The following is a 25986-nucleotide window of genomic DNA, read 5'->3' on the forward strand; positions in this document are numbered from 1 at the left end:
TTTGGGAGGATAGTATGAATAGAATAAAGTGGACCTTTATGAACTTGAACCATTGTGTCGCACTACTAATCAGGAAGTTATGTTTCATTATGAGATGCCCCATGTACTTACATAATTGCAAGTCACACATAGAAACGAGTTGTTTCTACCATAAATACAAAATTAAAAGTATTATTGAAGCTGATCTGTAATATGTGAATTGCTACATTGACATATAGGTCAGGGTTCCTCAATCAGGGTTCCTTCAGAGGTTACTAGGGGTTCCTTGAGCAATGAGCAACTTCTGCCTCTCAGATAATTCTCACTGCACACCATTGATCCTTTTAGCTATCTGTAAGGGGGTAATCCTTCCCAATGACCACAAGTGTAAGAGCATTCTTCCCCACTGACCATCACACTAATGTACTAGATTTGTAGATATAGTCGTGTATAGCAGGAGTTCCCTGAGATTGAAAAAGTTATTTTAAGGGTTCCTCTGTGTTGAAAAGGTTGAGAAAGGCTGATATAGGTATTTGAAAATGCATTCGTTATACATAGGTTTTTTTAACCAGTTTTTGGATTTTGATGTAGGATGCTTGAGAGTTAAATGATCTTGCATTCTGTGCGTAACTCCATGTATCAATAAAATAGTACAATTCTCAAATGTGAGTTTATAATGTGATATGAAAAAATAAAGAGACTTTAGTTCTCTTTTAAATATTGGGATTTAATTAAAGGAGAACTAAGCAAAAATACTGCACTCTAAACCTGGTTCAACCAGATCAAGAGATTCGAGTCATCTAGATTTTGATCTAAAGGCCTACTGGTTCCTGTCCCACATCCTGCCATTAAGCAGCAAACAGGTGCATATGCAGTAGTCAAAGGAAAATGAAATTGGACTTGTAGCAAGTAAGGCAGTGGTTGGCTTAGAGCTGAACTTCAAGAAGCGTAGGCAGATCCTTCACTCCCTGAGACCTCTCTGCAGACTAAACTGCAATTACAGTGATACGAAACACAAACGGTTTCATTTACATTGTACCTTCTACTTCTGTATGTGGATGATGGCACTGTAATTATTAATACAAAAAAAAAAACATTTGAAGAAGTACCATAAAAGCTCATTTGGCTGTACTTCTCCTGTGGATCATAGGAGTGCAGTTCATTTTGCACTCCTGTGACCTGTTTTCAAGCTGACGTTATAGAGCCGGTCCAGCCTGGGGAAAGATCGCAACCATATGCCTGGACTGGCAACTGGCTCAGCCTCTCAGCAAGTATTTAGTATTGGCTTCTCGACAATATTTGAATGCATTAAAGTGAAATTCAAGCAAATATTACATGCCAACTGTTAGAAAAGTTATGGTATATAGTCATTAAACACTTGAGACAGTGACTATTTGTTTCAGCACCCAGACTGAGTGGCTCGCTCCTGCAGGACCCTATGAGGTTAATGCTGGAACCAGCCACGGTCAAGCACTAACCCCAGGAAGTGGGGTGCTGAATTTCAAAGTAGTTGTAAACCTTTACATATACCCAGTGAAGTGACTGGCCTCAGATGATACACAGAGATTAAACAAATCCTCCTACATAAGTTGTACCTTTTTATCTGCAGTCTTCTCTTCCCTACATCTGTTCAAAGTGCTGACCTTTATAGTTTGTCTGAGCTGTCAGAAAAAAGGGGGCGGAAAGCTGAAGTTAGACTCTGAAGAGCTCAGTGAGGAGAGCTCTGAGAGCTGATTGGAGGGAAGGGACTCACCCCTCTCCACACAGCACGCAGGAACAGAGCTGGGGCTGTCAATCAACTGGAGGTCCCTCCCCGTCACCTTTTTTCTCTTGGTGTCAGGAAAACTTGTCAGAAATGATTCTTGCTGATAGCAGAGGAATGAAGCAGCAGACAGAAATGACACTTAGGCCTCTTGTACACTGCAGCTGCTAAACTCACATTTAGGAGCAGTTGGGTGTTTTTTTTTCAGCAGCCCTTGAACTCTCCTCAATGTTATCTTATCAGTACATGGGCATTTATAGTAGGTTAGAGGCAGTTGAGCTTACTGACGTTTTTTTGAAAGCAGAAAAATTGTGTTCAGGACTATAGTTTACTGGCATTTCAAACACCAATTCCTTGTAAACAACCCGTGTATATGTGTGTTTGCATTTATAAGCGTTTTGAAAGAGAAACATGTAAAATGTGGAAAAAACATAATTTTCACCACATGCTGTTGTCTGCAAGCGAGGGGGGAGAGAGAGAGGGGGGGAGGGGGAGAGAGAGAGGGAGAGAGGGGGAGAGAGAGAGAGAGGGAGAGAGAGAGGGGGAGAGAGAGAGGGAGGGAGAGAGAGGGGGGAGAGGGAGGGGAGAGGGAGAGAGAAAAAGAGAGAGAGAGAGAGAGAGAAAGATGGGAGAGAGGGGGAAAGAGAGTGGTGGGAGGGGGAGAGGGAGGGGAGAGAGAGGGAGGGGAGAGAGAGGGGGGAGAGAGTGAGAGAGAGAGAAAAAGAGAGAGGGGGGATGAGAGAGAGAGGGGGGGGAGAGGTTGAGAGAGAGAGGGAGGGCGAGAGAGAGGGAGAGAGAGAGAGGGAGAGAAAGGGGGAGAGAGAGGGGGGAGAGGGAGCGGGGGGGGGGGAGAGAGGGAGAGAGACAGAAAGGGGGAGAGAGGGGGGGAGAGAGAGAGGGGGACAGAGTGGGAGAGAGAGGGAGAGAGAGAGGGAGAGAGAGAGGGAGAGAGAGAGGGAGAGAGAGAGGGGGAGAGAGTGGGAGAGAGGGGAGAGAGAGAGAGAGGGAGGGAGAGAGAGGGGGGAGGGAGAGAGAGAGAGAGGGGGGAGGGAGAGAGAGGGGGGAAGGAGAGAGGGGAAAGGGAGAGAGAGGGGGGAAGGAGAGAGGGGAGAGGGAGAGAGAGAGGGGGAGAGAGGGGAGAGGGAGAGAGGGGAGAACGCATAAACGTGGTATGTAAAAGCAGCAAAACTGACATTTTTAAATGTCAGTTACTAGCTGTCACGTTTCCAGTGTTCAGAAGAGGTTCTCAAACGTCCTGTGTACATGAAGCCTTAAAGGATAAGTTCACGTTTTGTAACATGTTACATGTTACACCCATGTTCAGGGTGTAACATTTTACGAATGGAATGGCCCTTGCATAATTCCGATCTGACAGCTAGCGGGGATCCCCCCCCCCCCCACTAGCTGTCAAAAAAACATGGGTGAGCAATGCTCTGCCTGCCCAGCCGCGCCACTCATTCACAGTGTCCTGTGAATGGAAAACTACAAGGTAGCTGTAGGCTTTTAGTTTTTAATGAACTACCAAGACAATGTGGAACGCCGTGGTAGTTAATTATCTCTTCCTGTCAGATTGTATCTGCTTACCCGTATGGGATGTACGGGGACTCAGATACACTGACAGATCTGCTGGAGACCTGCATGGCATGGCATGACTGGTGCAATGCTTTACAGCAGGAATATGCAATTAGCGGACCTCCAGCTGTTGCAGAACTACAAGACCCATGAGGAATAGCAAGACTCTGACAGCCACAAGCATGACACCCAGAGGCAGAGGCATGATGGGACTTGTAGTTTTGCAACAGCTGGAGGTTCGCTAATTGCATATCCCTGCTTTACAGGCTCCAAAAAATAAATAAATAAATGCACATTTTTTTTACCTGCAAAAAAATGTGCATTTATTATTTTTTTCTAAAATGTGAACTTATCCGTTAATGCTCTTAAGTGAGACAAGTACAAACTATAGAGGGATATACTTTGTTCATATTTCATGTCAGAGGTTTACAACCACTTTAAATATAATAATTAATTGAAACCCGTCCTTATATTTATATTCTTTAATCCCCTGCACAAGGAATCACAAGGAAAATGTGGATGAATGCAGGTAACATGCCTCATTTTTTACAACACCGCACAGATGTGAAAGGACCTCATTGGACTCAATGTACTTTCATGACACATGCTGCAAAATGCACATAAAAATAATAGCAATATAACAATAAAGGCACCGCATTATAAACTTCACTAAATTTCTACAACAGGATATAGGTTTTCTTTGATCTTTTGCTCTTGATCATTTTCTGAAGTAATCCATTTCGACTCTTAAACCATAGCATATAATCATGAATACATGAAATCATGTGATCACCCAGCTTTTTTGGTGATCACCCTGGTGCACCCATCCCTAGACACATCAATTATAGCAAGTTATCTTGACTAGGAAGTGACAGTGTTGGCCGAATGTGGAAGTATTCTGCAATTAGGAAAGTGACGCCTTGCATGATAACTTTGCTTTTCCGTGCTTCCCTTTTTAACATTTCTTCCCCATTTTTATGAGGCTATACTGCATTTAGTGCCTTTATTATGATTAGCAGGAGTCATTGCCTGTTTTGACAACCACCTGGAATTTAAGGAGAGTCCAGCATTAGCAGCTGATTGAAGAACTACACCAGCCACTATATGATTTCCCAAAATGTATATTCAGGTTTGTGTAAAAGAGGTTTTAGGAACCTTCATGCATAAATATCCAAAAGTTGCAGTGGAATTTAAAAAGTAGCAAAGAGTGGAATGATTTCAGAGAAACTGGTGCTTAGGCGAAATGTGTTAAAAGATTTATTTAGAGGGTGTGGTTTTTTTGGGTTATTAAAAATAGTTTTCGTTTATTAAATTCAGTTTTCTTAGTATTTTTCTTTTTTCTAATTTTTTGTGTATTTTTTGTGTATTATTGCTTTAAACAATTTATTTTTTATTTTTTTTCACTTTCTCTTTTTCTTCCTCTGACACAAAAAATGTGGCTTCTAGGGAGCACAGGAACAGGTCCCCGTAAGGTGAAAGGAACTTCGTTAAAAGCCCATCATAAAATAAACCAAAAAACAGTGCTTGTACCTTAAGTTAAACAATATGTTGCATATTAATGGCGAAACACAAAGGGCGGGACTTCCGGTGACGGCACGCTCGGTTTGTTGGAAGGCACGCTATGTGGCATTTCCTGTTTCGCTTCTGTGTATGCTCGGTTACATGTTGAACACTTAGAACAACACAACCTCTAAATGGGACTTTGAAGGGCATAGACAACTATATTTATGTAAAAAACAATACGTTTTATTGGTACACATTAAAAATATACAAAAGTAAAAAGAATCAGTGCAGTTCTAACGTGATTGTTGTTAATAAAAATACAGAAATAACCATGTGCTTCTGTCCACAAGTTGAGTCAAGAAGACAGAAATCAGCTGACGCGTTTCAAAATAAACAGATCTCAGCTTTCTTCTTCAGGGTTAAATGGTTATCATGAGTAATTATCCACATAGGCAAAAAAGCATCAAGCGCAAAACCGCATCACATAAAAACACAAGGGAAGGATTTTTTCTATTATGTGTTGCTGGAAATCCACCAGAGAAGGCCGCCGGAGCCTCCATCTCAGCATCGCTGTGCTCCAGATACCATACTGCCTGGACACCTGTATTCCTTTGTTCCAGATACTCTGATTAGTGGATGGTGGAATCCTCCGTGAGACCCCCCAGTTACTCACCGCTGGGAGGATTCATCATCTTTATGTACAACTGTTTAAACATCCTTCTCATGTTGGGCTTCCTTTTGGGTCATCTGGGCACCATGGTCAGTCCCTTACACTGATGTAATATAAATCTGTCTTCCTTGTCGAAGACTGGGCATATGTTGTGGGGGTACCCTGTCTCCGGTGGATTTCTGGCAGCACACAATAGAAAAATTCCTTCCCTTGTGTTTTTATGTGATGCGGTTTTGCGCTTGATGTTTTTTGCCTATGTGGATAATTGCTATGATAACCATCTACCCCTGAAGAAGAAGGCTGAAATCTGTTTATTTCGAAAAACGTCAAGTGATGTCTGTCTCCCTGACTCAACTTGTGGACAGGCACACGTGGTTATCGCTGTATTTTTACCCACAACAATCATGTTAGAACCGCACTAATTCTTTTTAACTTTTGTATATTTTTAATGTGTACCAATAAAATTTATTTATTTTTTTTTACATATATATATATATATATATATATATATATATATATATATATATATATAGTTGTCTATGCCCTTTAAAGTCCCATTTAGAGGTTGTATTGTTCATAGTGTTTTTCATTATTAGTGATGTGGGCATCCTATTCCCCTCCGGCAACATTTTGACCCCTGTGGTTACATGTTGAATACTATAAGTGCAATTTTTTGGAGGTTTGAGATAATAAAGTAGTTTTACACTATGTTCTTCTCCTTTTGTTCCTAATGTTCCTACTATGTGCATCCCGGGGGTGTGAGAGGATTTGAAGAGGCATGGTAATGCTGGTTGGAGGGTTATTGACAAGTGGTATTTCCTGACTTATAACATAGTATTCCTGGCTTCCATTTTTAATCCAGAGATGCACCTTATATCAACAAGCGCTATTTGACTTTCTTTTTAATGGAAAAGGTCAGTTCAGTCAGGTGAGTGCAATGTATTGTTTTTGGAACGCGGTGTAAAGCAGCATGCATTTGTTTGGATATCTGGAGCACGTGGGTAGCACTGAATATTGACTTTTATGTTTAATTTTTTTCTCTTGGACATTTGTTGTATGTGTTTCATATTGTTTGATATTATTTAACTTAAAGGTACATGCTCTGTTTTTTGGTCTATTTTAGTTCAATAACATATTGTTGTTTGCAACAGCAGCTGTACATTTTTTGCACCAGCGCAGGTGTTCTGTATTATTTTTAAAGCTCTTCATATCCTTCCTTAATGCAGACCTTCACTTAAAAGTGAAAGTACTGCCATTTTTTTTTTTTGGGGAGCGGGTACCTTTATCTGACAGGTACTCGCTCCGACTAAAACCTCCACAATTCTCACCTTGGTGAGAATTTCGGAAATTTGTTGAGAATGTATTTGATACTTCCAAGAATGGTAAAACATCAGACTCATTCATCTCACATGACAGAGATGGTGCGTTGTGATTGGTCGCTGAAGAACCTAGTGTTGTCCCATGAGTGCAGGCTGAGAGTTATATACTGTGGGCAAAAGCAGCAGTGGGGTCCAACATTACAGCACATCTTTTCCTTTACCTTCCATGGTTAACTTTAAAGCACCTAAAAAAGTTGTGGTCACTATGATTCTTTTTTTATTATGATTGTTGTATTTTTATTTATTTTATATCATGGAGAATGTAAAAGGACTAGCTGTAATACACCAAAGGGTGGGAACACTAGATGGACAGGAACAGAGTCACACATAATTGTGATGGTTACAATTTTAGGACTACTCCCTCCTGACTTTCTGACAAATCTTGTGCGCACACTAAGCATCTTGGACAATGCGAATACCCGCCCTATGACCACATGCCATTGCATATGTGCCAGTTTGTGACAGCTTCAACCAATAGGCATCATACATTTTTAAACACTTTTTGCCCAATGACATGTTTTTAATGCTCCTCTGTTGAAATATTTTCTTCTGTGGTTTAATGAAAAATGCTAGCTTTTTTTCATGTATTATGTTGCAATTGGGTATGGTCTATTGTGATGTAACTGTTTACTACATTTTAGTTTTGGCCAGAATGTGACATTATTAATAATGCGATTGTTGACTTGGAATTGGTTATCTTTTTTTTTTTTTTATATCTGTTGAACCTCTTTGTGAATTCTCCCTTTATAAGAAGATGCTATGTGGTTTCAGAAAGTTCAACTATACTATAACCGATATGTATTTGTGTTTACCACTTGCAAATTATGGGTGTGCCACGTACGCCCTGAAAAACTACACATCGTAATCCATGTGATGCTTCCCCGCCGCTCTTGTCAGCAAATCCAGATCAAAATGACAGCCAGGATTTGCCCTCTATCAGAGCAGCAGCTGCAGTGTTCAGAAAACTGTTCTGAAGCTTCATTTAGAAATATGATGTAACAACATTGTTACTACATTGTATTTACAGTTTCACATTAAGACGCCTCTCATTAACTTTGCTTTATTTTTTTCAGAGACGTTTTAGTGTTACTCTCTTTTTATAAAAGGACACTATGTGGTTTTAGAAAGTTAAACTGTCCATACATTATACAATGTTGTTATTCAATTTCCGTCAGATTTACAGTACCTTCAACTATGTAGTGCAAGGGCCTGCCTGATTGCATACACATTGAAAGTGATTAGATTTGACCTCTTATTATATGGTTTTGGTAAATCTAAAAGAAAACTGTACAAGGAAATTGTATAATGTATGACCAGCCTAGGACTATATTGTAACCAACATGCATTTTAAATACACATCATTTCTGTTTAAAGAGGAACTACAGTCTGCTCACATAATTTGAAATAAAAACATCTTTGCCATTCTGAAGCTTTCCTGCAACCACTTTGCATATTATTTTCTATATACTGTGATTCTGTACTTGCCAAATATGCTGCAGAAATCTCCCTCTACTGAGTCTGACTGCAACCATTTTAACTGTGGGCAGCTGAAGCTGCTGCTTGTTCACTTCCTGGATTTACACAAACACACAGAGGCACACCTCCAGCTCTGCAGCTCTCATTGGCCCTCTTATGACTCATTCCCACTCTTAAGAGAGTGAGAGACAGAGAGCTGTGCATGATGTCATAAGCCTAGGCTTTGTACCAGACAAGAAACAGGAAGTGGGCTGTATAAGGTATTTACTGGCAGAAAAGTTAAAACAACAAGGGCAGAGGATTTAATAGATGGAAAGATGAAAAAATGACCGAAGTTCCGCTTTAACCACTTGCAGATTTTGGGTCTGGAAAGCACTCCCTGAAAAACATCAACAAAATACATGGGGTGTCCATTGTACTGCTTGTGATGATGTCCAGCCATTCTTGCCAGCAAATCCAAATCAAAATGACAGCCGGGGCTTGCTCTCTATTATAGCAGCAGCTGTAGTGTTCAGAAAAACTGTTCAGAAGATTAACTCAGAAATACAATGTAATAACATTGTTGTTACATTGTCTTTACATTGTTTCACAGTATATTGCCCCTCATTAGCCTCATTATTTTATGTTTTTTCCACACATACAAGATATAAAAAACCACTAAAGGCTTGTTTAAACTTGCGGTTGGGGAGCGTTAAAAGCATTTGGTTGACCCGCACCCCCCAACCGCCCCATTAAAGCTGCAAAAGCAGCTGACGGGTGTTTACATGCCATGGTTGTGATGCTTTGCTTCAAGCCCACAGCAAAAAATTTTGCATCTGTCACGGGCAGTGCCACCATTGAACATGACTAATTAAATAATGGGGACGCGGCACAAATGCCCTTCAACCATGTGCATTACACCCAGTTGTGGTGCGTTGGTGCAGCATTTATAGGGTTAAAACGTGGCAAGTTTAAACGTAGCCTAAATTAAATAAACCAAACTACCCTAAATACACTCAACACCTCCCACCACCCAATGACAAGGTCAGTAATTTTGCAGTACAATCATTTTTGTGATACATCACTACACTCATTCTTATTTATTAAGTATTATATATTGTAACGAGCCCCTTGCTCGCTCGGTTCCACTCTCCCGATACTCCTCTGCAGCTATTGAATCAGATTGCAACGTCTGATGGTTCGATCATCCAATTGTCCGGGACTAGAACCACAGCTCTGTGCCGTTCTAGTCCAGTTGTGATAGCTCAGAACAAACACCAGGCAGGCTGTATGTAAGTTCAACCAGGAATCTATCATTATTGACAAAATACAGACTTTTATACACTCAAAGTGGAGGTGCAGACCTCCTGCTCATATTACTCTAACAATACAGCTGTAGCCTAATTAACCTAATTAACATGAGCTAATTAACTAATCCCTTTAGACAGCCTAGATGACTCAGACATGACCGTTAGGCCAGACTGGCCGTCTCGAGTTCAGAAAATCCAATCAACATTATCACAATCAACATAGACTCTTCTTCACACAATAGCAGAGTTAATTAACACAAATAACAATGGGGATCTAATGACTCTTAGATCCCATAGTAGACTTATTTACAATACACATTTTTAGCAGACAATAGACAGACAGGTGTTGGAATTTACATCAGCATCTCCTAACAGTATCTGTCCCAGCATTATGAATCAGCCACTATTCCAATATGGCAAATCCAGGGTCCCCAGACATACAGCTCACAAAGAGCACCGTTCCCCCAAATTCAAGGGCCCCCAATCGATCGGCAAGAGGCTAGCATACAGTCCCCTCCAAAAGTCTCTTTCCCGGCTAGGTCTGTCACATATATTATATTCGTTTTTGAAATCCATGAAATCCAGTCATTTATTGGCCCTGATTTGGTTCCACACCTCTGCTGTAGACAACTATAGGCTGTTGCTTACAGTAAAATGCAAACTCTTCCCACTAGGCAATGGTCTACACCAGTGGTCTCCAAACCCAGGAGCCACATGTGGCCCTTTGTTTGCTTTTATCTGGCCCTTGGGGCACTATTCCACCAAATTACACCAATGATTGCGCACCATTTCCCCTACTGACACCATCAATGGGGCACTATTCTTCCAATCGATACCAACAATGGGCACTATTCCTCCCAATAAAACCAATGATGGGGTACTAATGCCGGAGCATGTTCTACTTTAACTGGCCACAGTCCCCTAAAGCGTGAAGGACAATAAACTTGCTCTTTGTTTAGAAAGTTTGGAGACCCCTGGTCTAAGCAAAATGAACATAAATGAGCATCAGGTAATACATTTGAAACATATGGAGTATTTTGTTATAGAGATTCAACATAATTCTGTCCTTACTGAAAGTATTATTGGAAGTCAGAAGAGGATGTGTCTCTTCACAGCCCCTTTGTGAAAATGGAAGATGGGAGAACTGAAAGCCATGACGGTGTACAGTATCTAGAGTAGATGTAAACTGTTACTGAATGACATCTAGGGGGACCATTTATAATATAGAGCACATATCGGTTTCCGCTATATGCCACGGTGTTACTCAACTCAGGGGCCTGCTTTTATACAACCCATTCATAAAACGCAGGCTGTGGTATGGGCGTTGATGTTTGGCTTAGAACTTTGCAGATAGAACTTGACCTGACCCATCAAAACCGGGACACGGCTTTGAGGGGTCATGTGACCAAGCTCTCCAAGCAATTTTTTGAATACTAATAACTTTAAGAGCACTATATTCAGTGCTAAAGCCAGGTCTGTGCTTTATGAGTACTGCTGCTTTTCTATTCTGTGTATGTGTCGGTTGTGGAGAATCTCTGACACAGAAAGTAACAGGAACAGGCAGTAAAATAATGATGGGGACACCTTTTCCTTTGACAGCTATCGAAAATGGGATTTCCCTCATAACTCTTGATGTGTCTCTGGGACAGGAAGTGAAGGGAAATTCCCTAAATGCGAAATTGCTGAAACAGACAGCAAAAGCCTATTCTTTATCCAAAACTAAAAAGAAAAAAAAAAGAAGTTTGGGCTTTGAATAGACCTTAAACTGGTTGTAACCCTAAAAACAAACAACAAAAAAAATCCTGTTCTTTAAAGCATGATCTACAGCACAGTGCTTGTGCCTTGTAATCTGTCCCTTCCTATATTGTAATATGCCTGGTTGATCCTGCCTGTTCCTGTGTCCCCCTGTCTGTGCTGACCACAATAATCATGGCTGCTGAGCCATGATACCATGGTCAGTTTACGTGCCTCCGTTATCCCGCTCTCTGCTTTGAATCTCTCCCCTTTCCTCCCTGCCTGTCAGCGTTTGAGCGGCTCTCCTCCCCACCCCTCCCACTGCTGTTCTACAATAGCAATATTCTACAATTCAATATGCAGCAAATATACTTGTATCCCCTCTGGATTACGCTGCCAATAATTACAGTGTGTGTGTTTTCTTAAAAGGAAAAGTCTACATACCTTTTTCTCATACTGCCGCTGTGTGGTCATGTGATCCCCCTTTACAGGGGGATCTAGGCCCCTCCCACTTCCATAGATCGGGGAAGGAGAGCAGAGGAGGATCATGTGACCTCACAGCTGCAGTGTGAGAAAAGGTGTTTAGACTTTTCATTTTTAAAAACACTCATACTGTAGTTATTGGCAGCATAATCCGAAGGGGATACATGTAAAGTCACAATGTGAAAAAAGAGCCAGGTAATTGTATATATAGAAGAAGACCAGCAATGGCAGTCCTGTACGTCTCTCATAACAGGATTAGATTTTGGAAGTAGTAATTGCCTGATTTGTATGCTAATTTCAGATGGGTAAATCTAAAATTGAAGCTTCATGTCGTAATATTCGACTCCACAAAATAGGTTTATCCCACTACCACATTTGGCGCTTTTTTTTGGGGGGGAGCGGGTATCTGATTTTGACAGGTACCCACTCTCATTTCCTGGCAAGATCGCCGCACGGCGATCTACGTCATGTCCGGCCCCTCCTCCTCCCCCCTGCTGCCTTCTGGGACCTGTGTGTCCGAGAAGAAGACGGGACCATTTGGAAAGCACAGCGCCACTCATGCGTGCGCAGTAGGAAATGGACTGTGAAGCCTGAAGGCTTCACTGCTGGTTTCCCTTACTTGCAATACCGGCGCCTGCACCCGAAGCCGATGAATGAAACGACTTAGGGTGCCGACATCGGGGGATCCCTAGACAGGTAAGTGTCATTATATTAAAGTCAGCAGCTACAGTATTTGTAGCTGCTGACTTTTACATTTTTTTTTTGTCAGGCTGGAACTCCTCTTTAACAGTGGCCAGTGTAGTCTCCAGAGGTCTGTTAGCTTTGAGAAGGAAGAGGGAGGAGGAGGGGAGTGCCTTGCTATCCTGGGCTGTGTGTTTCTATCGATGCACACAGTGTAGGCAAACACAACTCTAGTCCCTGCATGCAATAGGGGCTCCATAGGATGCTGCAAGAGAAAGAGGAAACCTAGGACACTGGTCATGGCTCCAGCTTAAACTGCAACATAGGCAAAGATAAAAGATAAAGAAGCTGCATACTCAGTAATGATAATTAATGATAATTAAGCTGCTGAAAGTGCTTAATACATTGAGTTTTTAATATCATTTTAAGTTTAGCGTTACTACTCTAGAAATACTGTTGGTATCTTTCTCATACCTCCCAACATTTTGAGATGGGAATGAGGGACACCTACTAGCAAATGTATGTAGGCATAGGACACGCCCCCCTTGCCACACCCCCTTAAAGGAGAATTATCCCAAAAAAAAGGTTAATTAAATCCACAAGTGCTTTTTTTACCACTACTATTCCTTTATATTGACTTTTAAAATATACATATGCAGCAATTTAGAATTTGGATGAAAGGTTTAACACTGGGAAACACTTTTTGAAAGATAAAAAGTGCATTTTATATACATCTATACAGATCAGACCAAAATGAGGGACGAATGAGGAGGAATGAGGGACAGAGGGACATTGTTCCAAATCAGGGACAGTCCCTCGAAATCAGGGACAGTTGGGAGGTATGATTTTTCTTAATAGAATAATAGAATAATCACACAGACTGCTTTGTGAGGGAGTATCTTTCAGCAGCCATGACTCTGAGCCTACACATTGAAGTATACATTATCCAGCTAGCTCATATTAGTGTCAGATGCCTGTGGGGCATTTCTCCGTGTTTATCGCTGCCAGCTTCCTGGTAACTATTCTTACTATATAATAACAGTATGCACATTATATGTTTCTAATAGGGCGAGGCATGCTGTACAAATCACATTTATCAATAACTTTTTAATGATCAATAACAATAGGAAAGACCTGAGCAATGCTACCTATCTGGCCTCACAGCAGCCACATAGACAGCATTTGCGGTTGGTATGCGACTGCTGCAATGTAGTAATCGAACAAAGAAACAAAAATAATGTAATAACTAGCTCATTACTAACTCATTGCTACTTACATATGCAGTGATTCTGAAGTGCAGTAATGGTGGAAGACAAAGGCAGGTAACAGGAAAGATCCTATTGGTGTATTCCAGGTAGCTGTGATAATTCCCTCTAGTATTATATTGAGAGCAATGCTAGCCGGTTGCCAAGTGAAGAACAATTACTCTTCTCATAAGGTGACTTTATTTAAATAGGAACTGGCTTAATAAAGGGAAGCTGAAAGGGAAACTAAAATGCTCTGTTCTTGCAACAATTCCTGTGGACTTAAAGGGAACCACACGCGAGACACCATCGCAGTGTTGTAAAAACAATGTAGAAATCTGCCTAACTTTTTACAGTCATGATTCTGTTGCTGAGTATTCTGCAGAGCAAAAAATGGTTTGTAGCCTGTACCCCAATTCCTGTGCAAACTTCAACAAAATCAAAATATATACAGGGCAAAAAAATCCTCCCTGGTTCTTATGCGACAGCACTCAAGCCTGGAGGGTGGCCAACTAGACACCAAGCACTAAATTAGGGGGAGGCAGGAGTAGTATCACATGTGCCCTATACCCAGAAGTACCAGGCATTTCTTGGAGGTCTGGAACCAGCATGGGACATTAAAAGAGGTTCTGTACCATCCAAGGATAAAATGACCAGTTGAACCTCACATTTGTTTTTTTTTAAATTCCTCTAACATATTTGTAGCACCCTCTAGTGTGTACTAGAAGTAGAGTAGGCAAACTATACTCTGACTCATGCTGTAAACTTGTGAGTCTGCAATTGGGTAAGGGTTATTAGACTTCAGGGCTGGATGACTCATCTTAGCAGCTCTCTGGTTCCCCCCCCCCCTGTTTCCAGAGTGTTGGAGAACATTCTGGAAGATAGTGGGTGGAGACTAGGAGTGGCTGCTCAGCATATTTGGAGGTCCCACACAGTCGGCACCCCCCCATCCTTGCGTCCGACCCCTTTCAGGATGCCAGATGCATGGATTCCAATGGGGCGGGGTGTTTTTTTGAAGCACTGATTAGAGCCAGAGGCTCTAACAGGCTTCAAAATAGGGTGGGCTCAGGGCGCAGAGAATACGCTCTGAGCCCACCCAGGCGTGTTACAATTAAAAAAACAAAAAACCCCTAGTGGTGAACTTTTAAGGCACATACAAGATAGAAGAGTATTATGAATACAAAAATAGTTTATTAAATATATAAAAAACATATAGCATAAGGAATGCGTTTACAACATAGTCAACAGTGTACATATAGTAGTATACAGTACTCTTGCACCCAACGTGTTTTGGAGTACACGTATCTCCTTCCTCAGGGGTGAGTATTAAGCAAGAGAGATTTGTATTTGGGTGAGTTATTAAATTAGCATTCCATAGTATTGTAGTTAAAAACAACAGGAATTAGGACAGCTGTGGCAGGCAGATTTTCAGTTCCCAAAGCTTTTAGTGTATTTATTTTAAAGGATGCTTTACATCCATGCCAGATCAAACAGATAGTAAGAAAATAGATTGTAATGGAAAAGGCCCAATATTCTCTTAACTCCACCAGCATAAGCAGGGTATGACCCAAAGATTCACTGGGGCCAAATGGCGAATCCTGAGGGTGGCAGTTGAAGAGTTAACCGAATTATATATAATGACTGATCATGGCTTATAACAGAAAGCTTGTAAAATCCTGACAGCCCAGTCTCAGCATCCAGCAGCTAAGTGTAGTGAATTCCAATGGGGCAGGATGTTTTTTTGAAGCACTGATTAGAGCCAGAGGCTCTAACAGGCTTCAAAATAGGATGGGCTCGGGGCGCAGAGAATACGCTCTGAGCCCACCCAGGCGTGTTACAATAGAGAATGAATATTCACTATTTTAACACTGATCCTGATTGGCTGAAAGCACAGGCTATTCTATTGAACGCCTAGGAGGTGGGGAGGAGTCGCATGGCCACAGCTATGAAGGAAATGACACAGGAGCTGCTGCCCGATGCCTGCTGCCTGATGCCGCTGGCCACCGCCTGATGCCCACCGCCGCTGCTACGTGATGCCTGCCACCTAGATGGGGTAAGACAGTGAGCGCACAGGGGGGCTGGGAGGTTTGAGGTGCCGCTAGCTGCCGAGGGAGGGGGGTGGTTGTTTGCCACCCCCCCAAAAACACCAGCCGACACTGCCGTACCTGATAGAGCAGGAGTCTCCAAATTTTCTAAACAAAGAGCCAGTTTACTGTGCATCAGACTTCATAGGGGCTGAAGTGTGGCCAGTGGAAGTAGAAAATACCCCAGCTTCAGAGGGAGTAAACAGTGGTTTAAGCTTTGGTGGTCAGTGGGAGTAAAACAATTACATAGAGTCTGTGGCCAGTAGGAGTTATAGAGCCCCATCATTGGTATTAGTGGGAGAAAAAATGTTCCATTGTTGGTGTCAGTGGAAAGAATAGTGCCCTAATGGTGGTGTCATTGGAAAGAATTCTGTCCAACTGTTGGTGTTGTTGGGAGGAATAGTGCCCTATCAATGGTTTCAATGGAAGGAATATTTCCCCATTGTTGGTGTCAGTGGGAGGAATATTTTTCCATTGTTGGTGTCAGTGGGAGGAATATTTCTCCATTGTTGGTGTCAGTGGGATTAATAGTGACCTATTATTTGTGTCAGTGGGAGCAATAGTGCCCCATCACTGGTGTCAGTGGGAGTAATAGTAAACTACCATTTGTGTCAGTGGGAGGAATAGTGACCCATCATTAGTGTTAGTGAGAGGAATAGTGCTCCATCATTTATAACAGAGCCTCATATCGCCAGACGACACTGGTTACAGAGAAACGTGGTGGGAGGGGCCTCACACATGACATTATTCCGCCAAGTTGGCCTGACCGTTTGGACCTGCTGGTTGTTTGTAACACATGGTGTGTAATTCCTTCAAAAATGTAAGTGTGATTTTATCATTTTATCAATACCTTGGTGATATACTACACTATGTGGATTTTTCACAATACTTTAACTTCCTCCATGGAGTCTATCTTGGCTTAGGAGATTGTGGAAACTTTATATGCAATATCGAGGTGTATATGGCTGCAATGCGTCTAATGATCTCCTTGTGGGATCAGAGGAGCTGGTAAGGAGCTCATTTAATCGCTTGTGATGATTCCTTTGGTAGCACTTTTTCTTCGGTGGTGCACATTATCATCATTCCTTCATGGTAAAGAAAGAGGACCCATTGATGTTTATAAAATCTGAGCACCTTTTTGCACTTTTTATTTATATATTTTTATAATATTTATGCACAGTGTTTGCACAATTTATATGGACTTTATTTGCACAGATATGTCAATTTAGGATGAGTTCATCATATGTTTAATGCACTTTTATTGTGTTTTTTTATGTGATTTATTAACTTACAGTATCTCACAAAAGTGAGTACACCCCTCAAATTTTTGTAAATATTTTATTATATATTTTCATGTGACAACACTGAAGAAATGACACTTTGCTACAATGTAAAGTAGTGAGTGTACAGCTTGTATAACAGTGTAAATTATCTGTCCTCTCAAAATCACTCAACACAGCCAATAATGTCTAAACCGCTGGCAACAAAAGTGAGTAAACCCCTAAGTGAAAATGTCCAAATTGGGCCAAATTAGCCATTTTCCCTTCCTGGTGTCATGTGACTCATTAGTGTTACAAGGTCTCAGGTGTGAAAGGAGAGCATTTGGACATTTTCACTTAGGGGTGTACTCACTTTTGTTGCCAGCAGTTTAGACATTAACCGCCTCACTCCCTCCCGCCGTCATGACGGACTTTAAGCAGGTATATCTGAATGACCGTTTTCAGCTGGCGATTCCCTACACTATAAGAACGATCATAGCGGCTGTTCCGCCACTTAATCGTTCTTACGGGAGGCGAGAGGGGACGTCGTCCCCCTCCCGCCGCCCTCCGGTGCTTCTACCGACTCACTGCTACGATCGGTGAGTCGGACAGAGGATCCGCCGGCCCCGGATGCCGATCATAGAGATTTCCGGTGGACCAGATGGTCGCCGGAGTCTCTATGATCGTCGGAGGCCGGGCGCAATATTATGACGTCACGCCCGGCCTCTGCATTAAAAAAAATGGCGCCGCTTCGGCTGGGAAGCAGTGATCGTTTTTTGTTTTTTTTTTATTTCAGGCTTCCCAGCCTAGTGGTGAGATATGGGGTCTTATTGACCCCATATCTCACTATAAAGAGGACCTGTCATGTCATATTCCTATTACAAGGGATGTTTACATTCCTTGTAATAGGAATAAAAGTGATCAAAAAATTATTTTTTCAAAAAAGTGTCAAAATAAAAAAAAAAGAAAGTATAATTAACAATAAAAAAAAAAAAAAAAATTTTTTAACGCTCCCCTGTCCCCGTGTGCTCCCACACAGAAGCGAACGCATATGTAAGCCCCACCAACACATGAAAACGGTGTTCAAACCATACATGTGAGGTATTGACGGGAACGTTGGAGCGAGAGCAGTAATTTTGACGCTAGACCTCCTCTGTAACTCAAAACATGTAACCAGTAAAAAAATTTCAAGCGTCGCCTATGGGGATTTTTAAGTACCGAACATTGGGCTAACTTTACTGTTTTGTTTTTTTTAAAGCACAAAACTGTTTCTTTCCCAAAAAAAAGTGTTTGAAAAATTGCTGCGCAAATACCGTGTGAGATAAAAAGTTGCAACAACCGCCATTGTATTCTCTAGGGTCTTTGCAAAAAAAAACATATATATAATGTTCGGGGGTTCTATATAATTTTCTAGCAAAAAAAAAAAATGATGATTTTTACATGTAGGAGAGAAATGTCAGAATTGGCCTGGGTGGCAAGTGGTTTTTAATAGTTGTGTGTTGAGTTATTTTGAGGGGACAGCAAATTTACACTGCTATACAAGCTGTACACTCACTACTTTACATTGTAGCAAAGTGTCATTTCTTCAGTGTTGTCACATGAAAAGATATAATAAAATACTTACAAAAATGTGAGGGGTGTACTTACTTTTGTGAGATACTGTATACCTAGCACAAGGATAGCACACTTTTAATTATTGTTTGGTTTGAGAAATAGTGTTCCATCATTTACATCAATGGGAGAAATTATGCCCCACCGTTTTTGTCAGTGGAAGGAATAGTGTCTCATATCAGTGGAAGGAATAGTGTTTCATATCAGTGGAAGGAATAGTGTCTCATATCAGTGGAAGGAATAGTGTCTCATATCAGTGGAAAGAATAGTGTCTCATATCAGTGGAAGGAATAGTGTCTCATATCAGTGGAAGGAATAGTGTCTCATATCAGTGGAAGGAATAGTGTCTCATATCAGTGGAAGGAATAGTGTCTCATATCAGTGGAAGGAATAGTGTCTAATATCAGTGGAAGGAATAGTGTCTCATATCAGTGGAAAGAATAGTGTCTCATATCAGTGGAAGGAATAGTGTCTCATATCAGTGGAAGGAATAGTGTCTCATATCAGAGGAAGGAATAGTGTCTCATATCAGTGGAAGGAATAGTGTCTCATATCAGTGGAAGGAATAGTGTCTAATATCAGTGGAAGGAATAGTGTCTCATATCAGTGGAAAGAATAGTGTCTCATATCAGTGGAAGGAATAGTGTCTCATATCAGTGGAAGGAATAGTGTCTCATATCAGTGGAAGGAATAGTGTCTCATATCAGTGGAAGGAATAGTGTCTCATATCAGTGGAAGGAATAGTGTCTCATATCAGTGGAAGGAATAGTGTCTCATATCAGTGGAAGGAATAGTGTCTAATATCAGTGGAAGGAATAGTGTCTCATATCAGTGGAAAGAATAGTGTCTCATATCAGTGGAAGGAATAGTGTCTCATATCAGTGGAAGGAATAGTGTCTCATATCAGAGGAAGGAATAGTGTCTCATATCAGTGGAAGGAATAGTGTCTCATATCAGTGGAAGGAATAGTGTCTAATATCAGTGGAAGGAATAGTGTCTCATATCAGTGGAAAGAATAGTGTCTCATATCAGTGGAAGGAATAGTGTCTCATATCAGTGGAAGGAATAGTGTCTCATATCAGAGGAAGGAATAGTGTCTCATATCAGTGGAAGGAATAGTGTCTCATATCAGAGGAAGGAATAGTGTCTCATATCAGTGGAAGGAATAGTGTCTCATATCAGTGGAAGGAATAGTGTCTCATATCAGTGGAAGGAATAGTGTCTCATATCAGAGGAAGGAATAGTGTCTCATATCAGTGGAAGGAATAGTGTCTCATATCAGTGGAAAGAATAGTGTCTCATATCAGTGGAAAGAATAGTGTCTCATATCAGTGGAAGGAATAGTGTCTCATATCAGTGGAAGGAATAGTGTCTCATATCAGAGGAAGGAATAGTGTCTCATATCAGTGGAAGGAATAGTGTCTCATATCAGTGGAAAGAATAGTGTCTCATATCAGTGGAAAGAATAGTGTCTCATATCAGTGGAAGGAATAGTGTCTCATATCAGTGGAAGGAATAGTGTCTCATATCAGTGGAAGGAATAGTTTCTCATATCAGTGGAAAGAATAGTGTCTCATATCAGTGGAAAGAATAGTGTCTCATATCAGTGGAAAGAATAGTGTCTCATATCAGTGGAAGGAATAGTGTCTCATATCAGTGGAAGGAATACTGTCTCATATCAGTGGAAGGAATAGTGTCTCATATCAGTGGAAAGAATAGTGTCTCATATCAGTGGAAGGAATAGTGTCTCATATCACTGGAAGGAATAGTGCCTCATATCAGTGGAAGGAATAGTGTCTCATATCACTGAAAGGAATAGTGCCTCATATCAGTGGAAGGAATAGTGTCTCATATCACTGGAAGGAATAGTACCACAAGGGTCAGGTAAATGCAAGCAAATCACTGCATCTGCCCAACAGGCCACAGTTTGGAGGCCACTGTTAGACCCCTTTCACACAGGGGCCTTTTTCTGGCGCTTTCACGCTAAAAAAGTGCCTTAAAAGCTCCTGAAAACTGCTTCCCAATAATATCAATGGATCTTTTTACAATGGGGAGGTGAAAAAAGTCCTGCAAGCAGCATCTTTGGATCCCTTAAAAAATTACCTCAAAAACCTGTCTATTGAAATGAATGGGAAGCGCTTCAAAAGTGACTGAAAAGCGCTGCAAAAGAGCTTCAAAAGCCCCGCAAAATGGTTCTTTTGAGTCACGTGACCTTAAAAAAAGCGCACCGCTCACGTCGCAAAATCGCTTGAAAAGTGTCACAAAAGCGCTGCAAAACGCCCAACGTTTTATGGGCAATTTTCGAGCGCCTCAGTGTGAAAGGGGTCTTATAAAGTATGCTGGTCACATATGACACACTTGGATTGTACAATACCTTATGGTAGTGTGAAAGTCTTCCTGAACAATCCATTAATTATATATCAAAACATGTAGTCCTCTATGCTAATGAATATACATTTTAGTTACTCTAATGGAGATTGTAAAATGAGACTGTTATGTGCTTGTCCAGTTTTAGATTTGTTTTTATGTGTTTCTTTAAAAGAAATTGGATATTATAATAGCTATAATATATAGCTAGAGTGCCTGAAAGTCTTTTTAAAATTGTATTAATTCCAGTTTGTTAATCTCATTGAGTTCTAAAGCCCAATTCATCCCTGTGCACTGAAGTATGAGAAAAGCCAAGATACCTTCCTTGTCTGGGCCCTGTTGCACAGCCACGAACCTCCAACAGCCCCCCTGTCAGAATACAATAGCACAGCAGGGGAGATTCCTGCATCCACCTTACTTGTGCGGGTGAAGGAATCTGTGAGTTATTTTTTCATTCATCTTGCTGGCTGAATGAAAAAAAAAAAACCTTACAGTGTGTACCCAGCTTAAAGCAATAGGAAAGTCCACTTTTTGATTTATACTTACAGGTAAGCCAATGATAAGCACAGTAAAAATAATAAATATTTACTTTAGTAGCAGTCAGTGACATCATCACCAGTGCATGCGCACTGCGCCTTGAATGGATGGTGCCATCCATTCAGAGGTTTGTGCTGCGGCTGTAACTCCCGTGCAGCTTGGCCATTCAAACTAGGCATGTGCACTGCCAAAAAATTTGTTAGTTTTCGTTTATGTTTCATTCATTTTTTTTTTCTTTTTTCAGGTCATTCGTTATGATTGCAATTCGTAAATCCGAAAATTCGTAAATTCGAAAATTCGAAAATAAGAAAGAAAATCTGAAAATTTGAAAGAATAACTAACTAACTGACTAATAACTAGCTATTAAATTATAGGTTTTTGAACTTCCTTTCAAATTTGGCTTATGCCTCGTACACACAAGCGGACTTTTCACCGGACTAGGTCCGACAGTCTTTCCGACGGACTTTGCAGCGTAGGTCCGCCGGACTTTCAAACGAACGGACTTGGACACACACGATCACACCAAAGTCCGACGGATTCGTACATGATGACATACGACCGGGCTAAAATAAGGAAGTTGATAGCCAGTAGCCAATAGCTGCCCTAGCGTCGGTTTTAGTCCGTCGGACTACCATACAGATGAGCGGATTTTTCGACCGGACTCGAGTCCGTCGGAAAGATTTGAAACATGTTTTGTTTCTAGGTCCGTCGGACTTTTGGGGAAAAAAGTCCGCTGGAGCCCACACACGATCGAATTGTCCGGCAGAGTCCGGTCCGCCGGACCAAGTCTGCCGGAAAGTCTGCTTGAGTGTACGCGGCATTAGTGAACCTAACAAATACGAATTTATCTGTAGTTACTTAATTATCCAAAATATTGAATGCCGTATCTAAACGAATGGAACGTAACAAATTAATAATAATAAATAACAATAATAATAATAATAATAATAAAAACTTTTTATTATTATTACTTATTATTAATTTGTTACGTTTCCTTAGTTTAGACGCCTCATTCGTTATTTCAGATAATTCGTGACTTCAGATAAATTCGTATAAATGTTTTTATTATTATTATTGTTATTTATTAGTATTAATTTTTTACGTTACATTCGCTTGGATACGGCATTCAATATTTCGGATAATTAAGTAACTTTGGATAAATTCGTAATCGCTATGTTCACTAAGAGCCAAATTTGAAAGGAAATCCCAATACCTATAATTTAATAGTTAGTAATAGTTAAGTTGCTATTAGTTAGTTATTATTTTCGATTTTCGAATTATTGGGTTTTTGGATTTTCGGATTTTGAATTTACGAATTTACGAATTTTCGAATATTCGAATTTACGAATATTCGGAAAAATTAGTTAAACGGGTTTTCGTTAATTCCGATATTTCCAAATTAACAAATTTGTTGAAATTCATTGAAAAACGTATTTGTAACGAAACAAATTGCACATGTCTAATTCAAACAGCTGACGCTCACGACCCTGGAAAGACCAAATGAAGATGGAAGTAACTGTTACAGCGTGCCACTGGAATGCTTTGTTTTAAGGTTAGTATGTCATAAAGTTTTTTGTTTTTTTTTGCATTTTACTACCGCTTTAAGGCTGGGTTCACACCATCGCCGCATTCGGCTCACAGGTGCGTCCTGGTTCACTGTTTCAGGTCTGATTTCAGGCAGGATTTTGGGCTGAATTCAGACCTGAAACAGACCGGCACCAGACTTGCTGCGGAGATATGTGAACCGGCTCCATAGAGAGGTGGCCACAATCTCCTGCTATTGCGAATTGGATGCGGTCAACCTGCATGCAAGTCGCAATGATGTGAACCCAGCCTCAGTTTTAACATGTTAAAGTAGACCTTCCATTAAAATGAAAAGGTCCACTTTACCCGCAGGCCAGCCCCCACTCCCCATATGCAAATTCATTTAAAAAGCGATTGAAAATAAAGTTGGTTTGAAATCGAAACTAACTGAAGACAATTTTTTTTTTTCTCGATCTCCAGTGTCATGGGGATTAAGAGTGGGGGTAAATCCAAAATTTTGAATTGCTGCAGAACAGCAATACGGGGGACATCTTCCTATGGATACAGTTCCTCACATGACAACTGTCTAAGAGGGGGTTTCTCTTTCTGTTGAGTCTGCAGGACAGGAAGTGAAAAAAATTCTCCCTAATGGGCCCCAGATGGCAAAAACAAAAACTGACATCAATATTAACACTTCCCTGCTTTATCCCAAATGAAAAAAAGATGTCACTTTAGATACTGTATACTTTAAATCAAAAGAGAATGGGCTTAATCCCACTGCAGAAATGCATCAGAAGCCATTTGTAGGGAGAAGGAATGTGAGTAAGAGGACTTTTCATTTATATTTACATGGAAGGTCCACTTTATAGTCATTTCAAAAGTTATTTTCAGTCTTTTTATATCTTCCATTTTTATTAGGGCCCAATACAGTATTGAGTTGTGATAATTCACTGCTCACATGTATAGCATCTGCCAGTGGCCCCTTTAAGCCTCCAGACAGAACCGGTAGACTGTTGCTCCCTCCCTGCCTGGAGCATGGAGAGAAAGAGAGAGGAGAACATACAAGGAGAGCAAAGAGGGAATTCCACCCTTGACAACAGACAGAGAAGATCCAGATTGGCTGATGCACAGCCAGGGACTGTAACCCATCAAACTCATTCTGCATGGAGGAACATCTGAGACTCATGGGGAGTACACTGTAAGCCTGGGAACCTGTGTACACAGCTTCGGGCTGCTTTTGCAGCTGGGTTTCGGTTGAGAGCCCCAATGCAGGTAATAAAACACATTACCGTGTCTTCCACATGGGGCGGAGGACATGCTTTGAAAGCACCATAAAAGTGATCACATTTACCTGAAAGCCCTTTACCAGTTCTAAAAGCCACTACCAAGCTCATAGCTGCAGCAGCAGCAGCTGTGAGCTTGATTTAACCACTTGTCTGCCACACAGTTTATAAACATACACTGTATTACCAAAAGTATTGGGATGCCTGAATGCATGAATTTTAATGGCATCCCAGTTTTAGTCCGTAGGGTTCAATATTGAGTTGGCCCAGTCTTTGCAGCTGTAACAGCTTCAACTCTTCTGGGAAGGCTGTCCACAAGGTTTAGGAGTGTGTCTATGGGAATGTTTGACCATTCTTCCAGAAGCACATTTGTGAGGTCAGGCACTGATGTTGGACGAGAAGGCCTGGCTCGCAGTCTCCGCTCTAATTCATCCCAAAGGTGTTCTATTGGGTTGAGGCAGGCCAGTCAAGTTTCTCCACCCCAAACTCGCTCATCCATGTCTTTATGCACTTTGCTTTGTGCACTGGTGCGCAGTCATTTTGGAACAGGAAGGGGCCATCCCCAAACTGTCCCCACAAAGTTGGGAGCATGAAATTGTCCAAAATGTCTTGGTATGCTGACACCTTAAGAGTTCCCTTCACTGGAACTAAGGCTCCAAGCCCAAACCCTGAAAAAAATACCCACATCATAATTCCCCCCTCCACCAAATGATTTGGACCAGTGCAAAGCAAGGTCCATAAAGACATGGTTGAGCGAGTTTGCGGTGGAGTAACTTAACTGGGCTGCACAGTCCTGACTTCAACGCGATAGAACACCTTTGGGACAGTGGTGGGTGTTTTTTTTTGAGGAGGCGGCAAACAACCACCCAGACCCCCTCCTGGCGGCACCTCAAACCACTGAGCCCCCCGCCTGTTCGCTGTCTTACCCCATCTAGGTGGCAGTTGAAGCTTTTATAGCTGCAAAGGATGGGCCAACTCAATATTGAACCCTACGGACTAAGACTGGGATGCCATTAAAGTTCATGCGCGTGTAAAGACAGGCATCCCAATACTTTTGGTTATATAGTGTATCTTGCTAGACAAGTGGTTAAGGTAAGCTCAGAAAAAGTGTTAGCTCTCTGTGGATGTTTGTTTTTTTGATTTTTTTTTTTTAGGCTCATGTAAGTTAAGACTCTTGCACATGGGAGCTTGAGCCAGTGCAACGTAAATTCCAGCGTATTTTCCCTGCCTGGGAAGGCCCCGGTGCTGCGTACAGCCACCCACAGACATGAATGACTGTGCATGGCTGTACTAGGGTATACACTGTTGCTTGGTTAAACACTTGTATAGCATAAGGGCATATTCCCAGATTTTAAAAAAACAATGTTTTATTAAAAAAAAACAAAGTATTTTATAAAAAAAAAAAACTAAAGCATTTTTAAGTATATAACATGTATGGCATGAAGGTGCTCACTTTTTTCTTAGTTTGGTTAAGTGTTATTTCTTTTTTTTTTCTCTTTTAACCACATACAGTATGCAGCATCTTTGTACTTCTGCCGCTAAGTGGTGG

The 25986-nt window shown here is 41.2% G+C and overlaps 1 protein-coding gene across 3 annotated transcripts in view; it reads right to left on the reverse strand.

The window, feature by feature from the left end:
* FYB1 (FYN binding protein 1) overlaps nt 1-25986 on the reverse strand; it is a 213102-nt gene that overhangs the window by 135432 nt on the left and 51684 nt on the right. Inside the window, exon 1 of one of the 3 annotated variants that reach the window (XM_073621577.1) lies at nt 13805-13969. The exons of the other annotated variants lie outside the window; for them this stretch is intronic. The gene's annotated coding sequence lies outside the window, so the exon portion shown is untranslated. Of the gene's footprint in view, nt 1-13804; nt 13970-25986 lie in introns of those variants that run through there. 3 annotated transcript variants of the gene reach the window in all.

Source organism: Aquarana catesbeiana, linkage group LG01, assembly GCF_042186555.1.
Source record: "Aquarana catesbeiana isolate 2022-GZ linkage group LG01, ASM4218655v1, whole genome shotgun sequence".
NCBI lineage: Eukaryota > Metazoa > Chordata > Amphibia > Anura > Ranidae > Aquarana > Aquarana catesbeiana.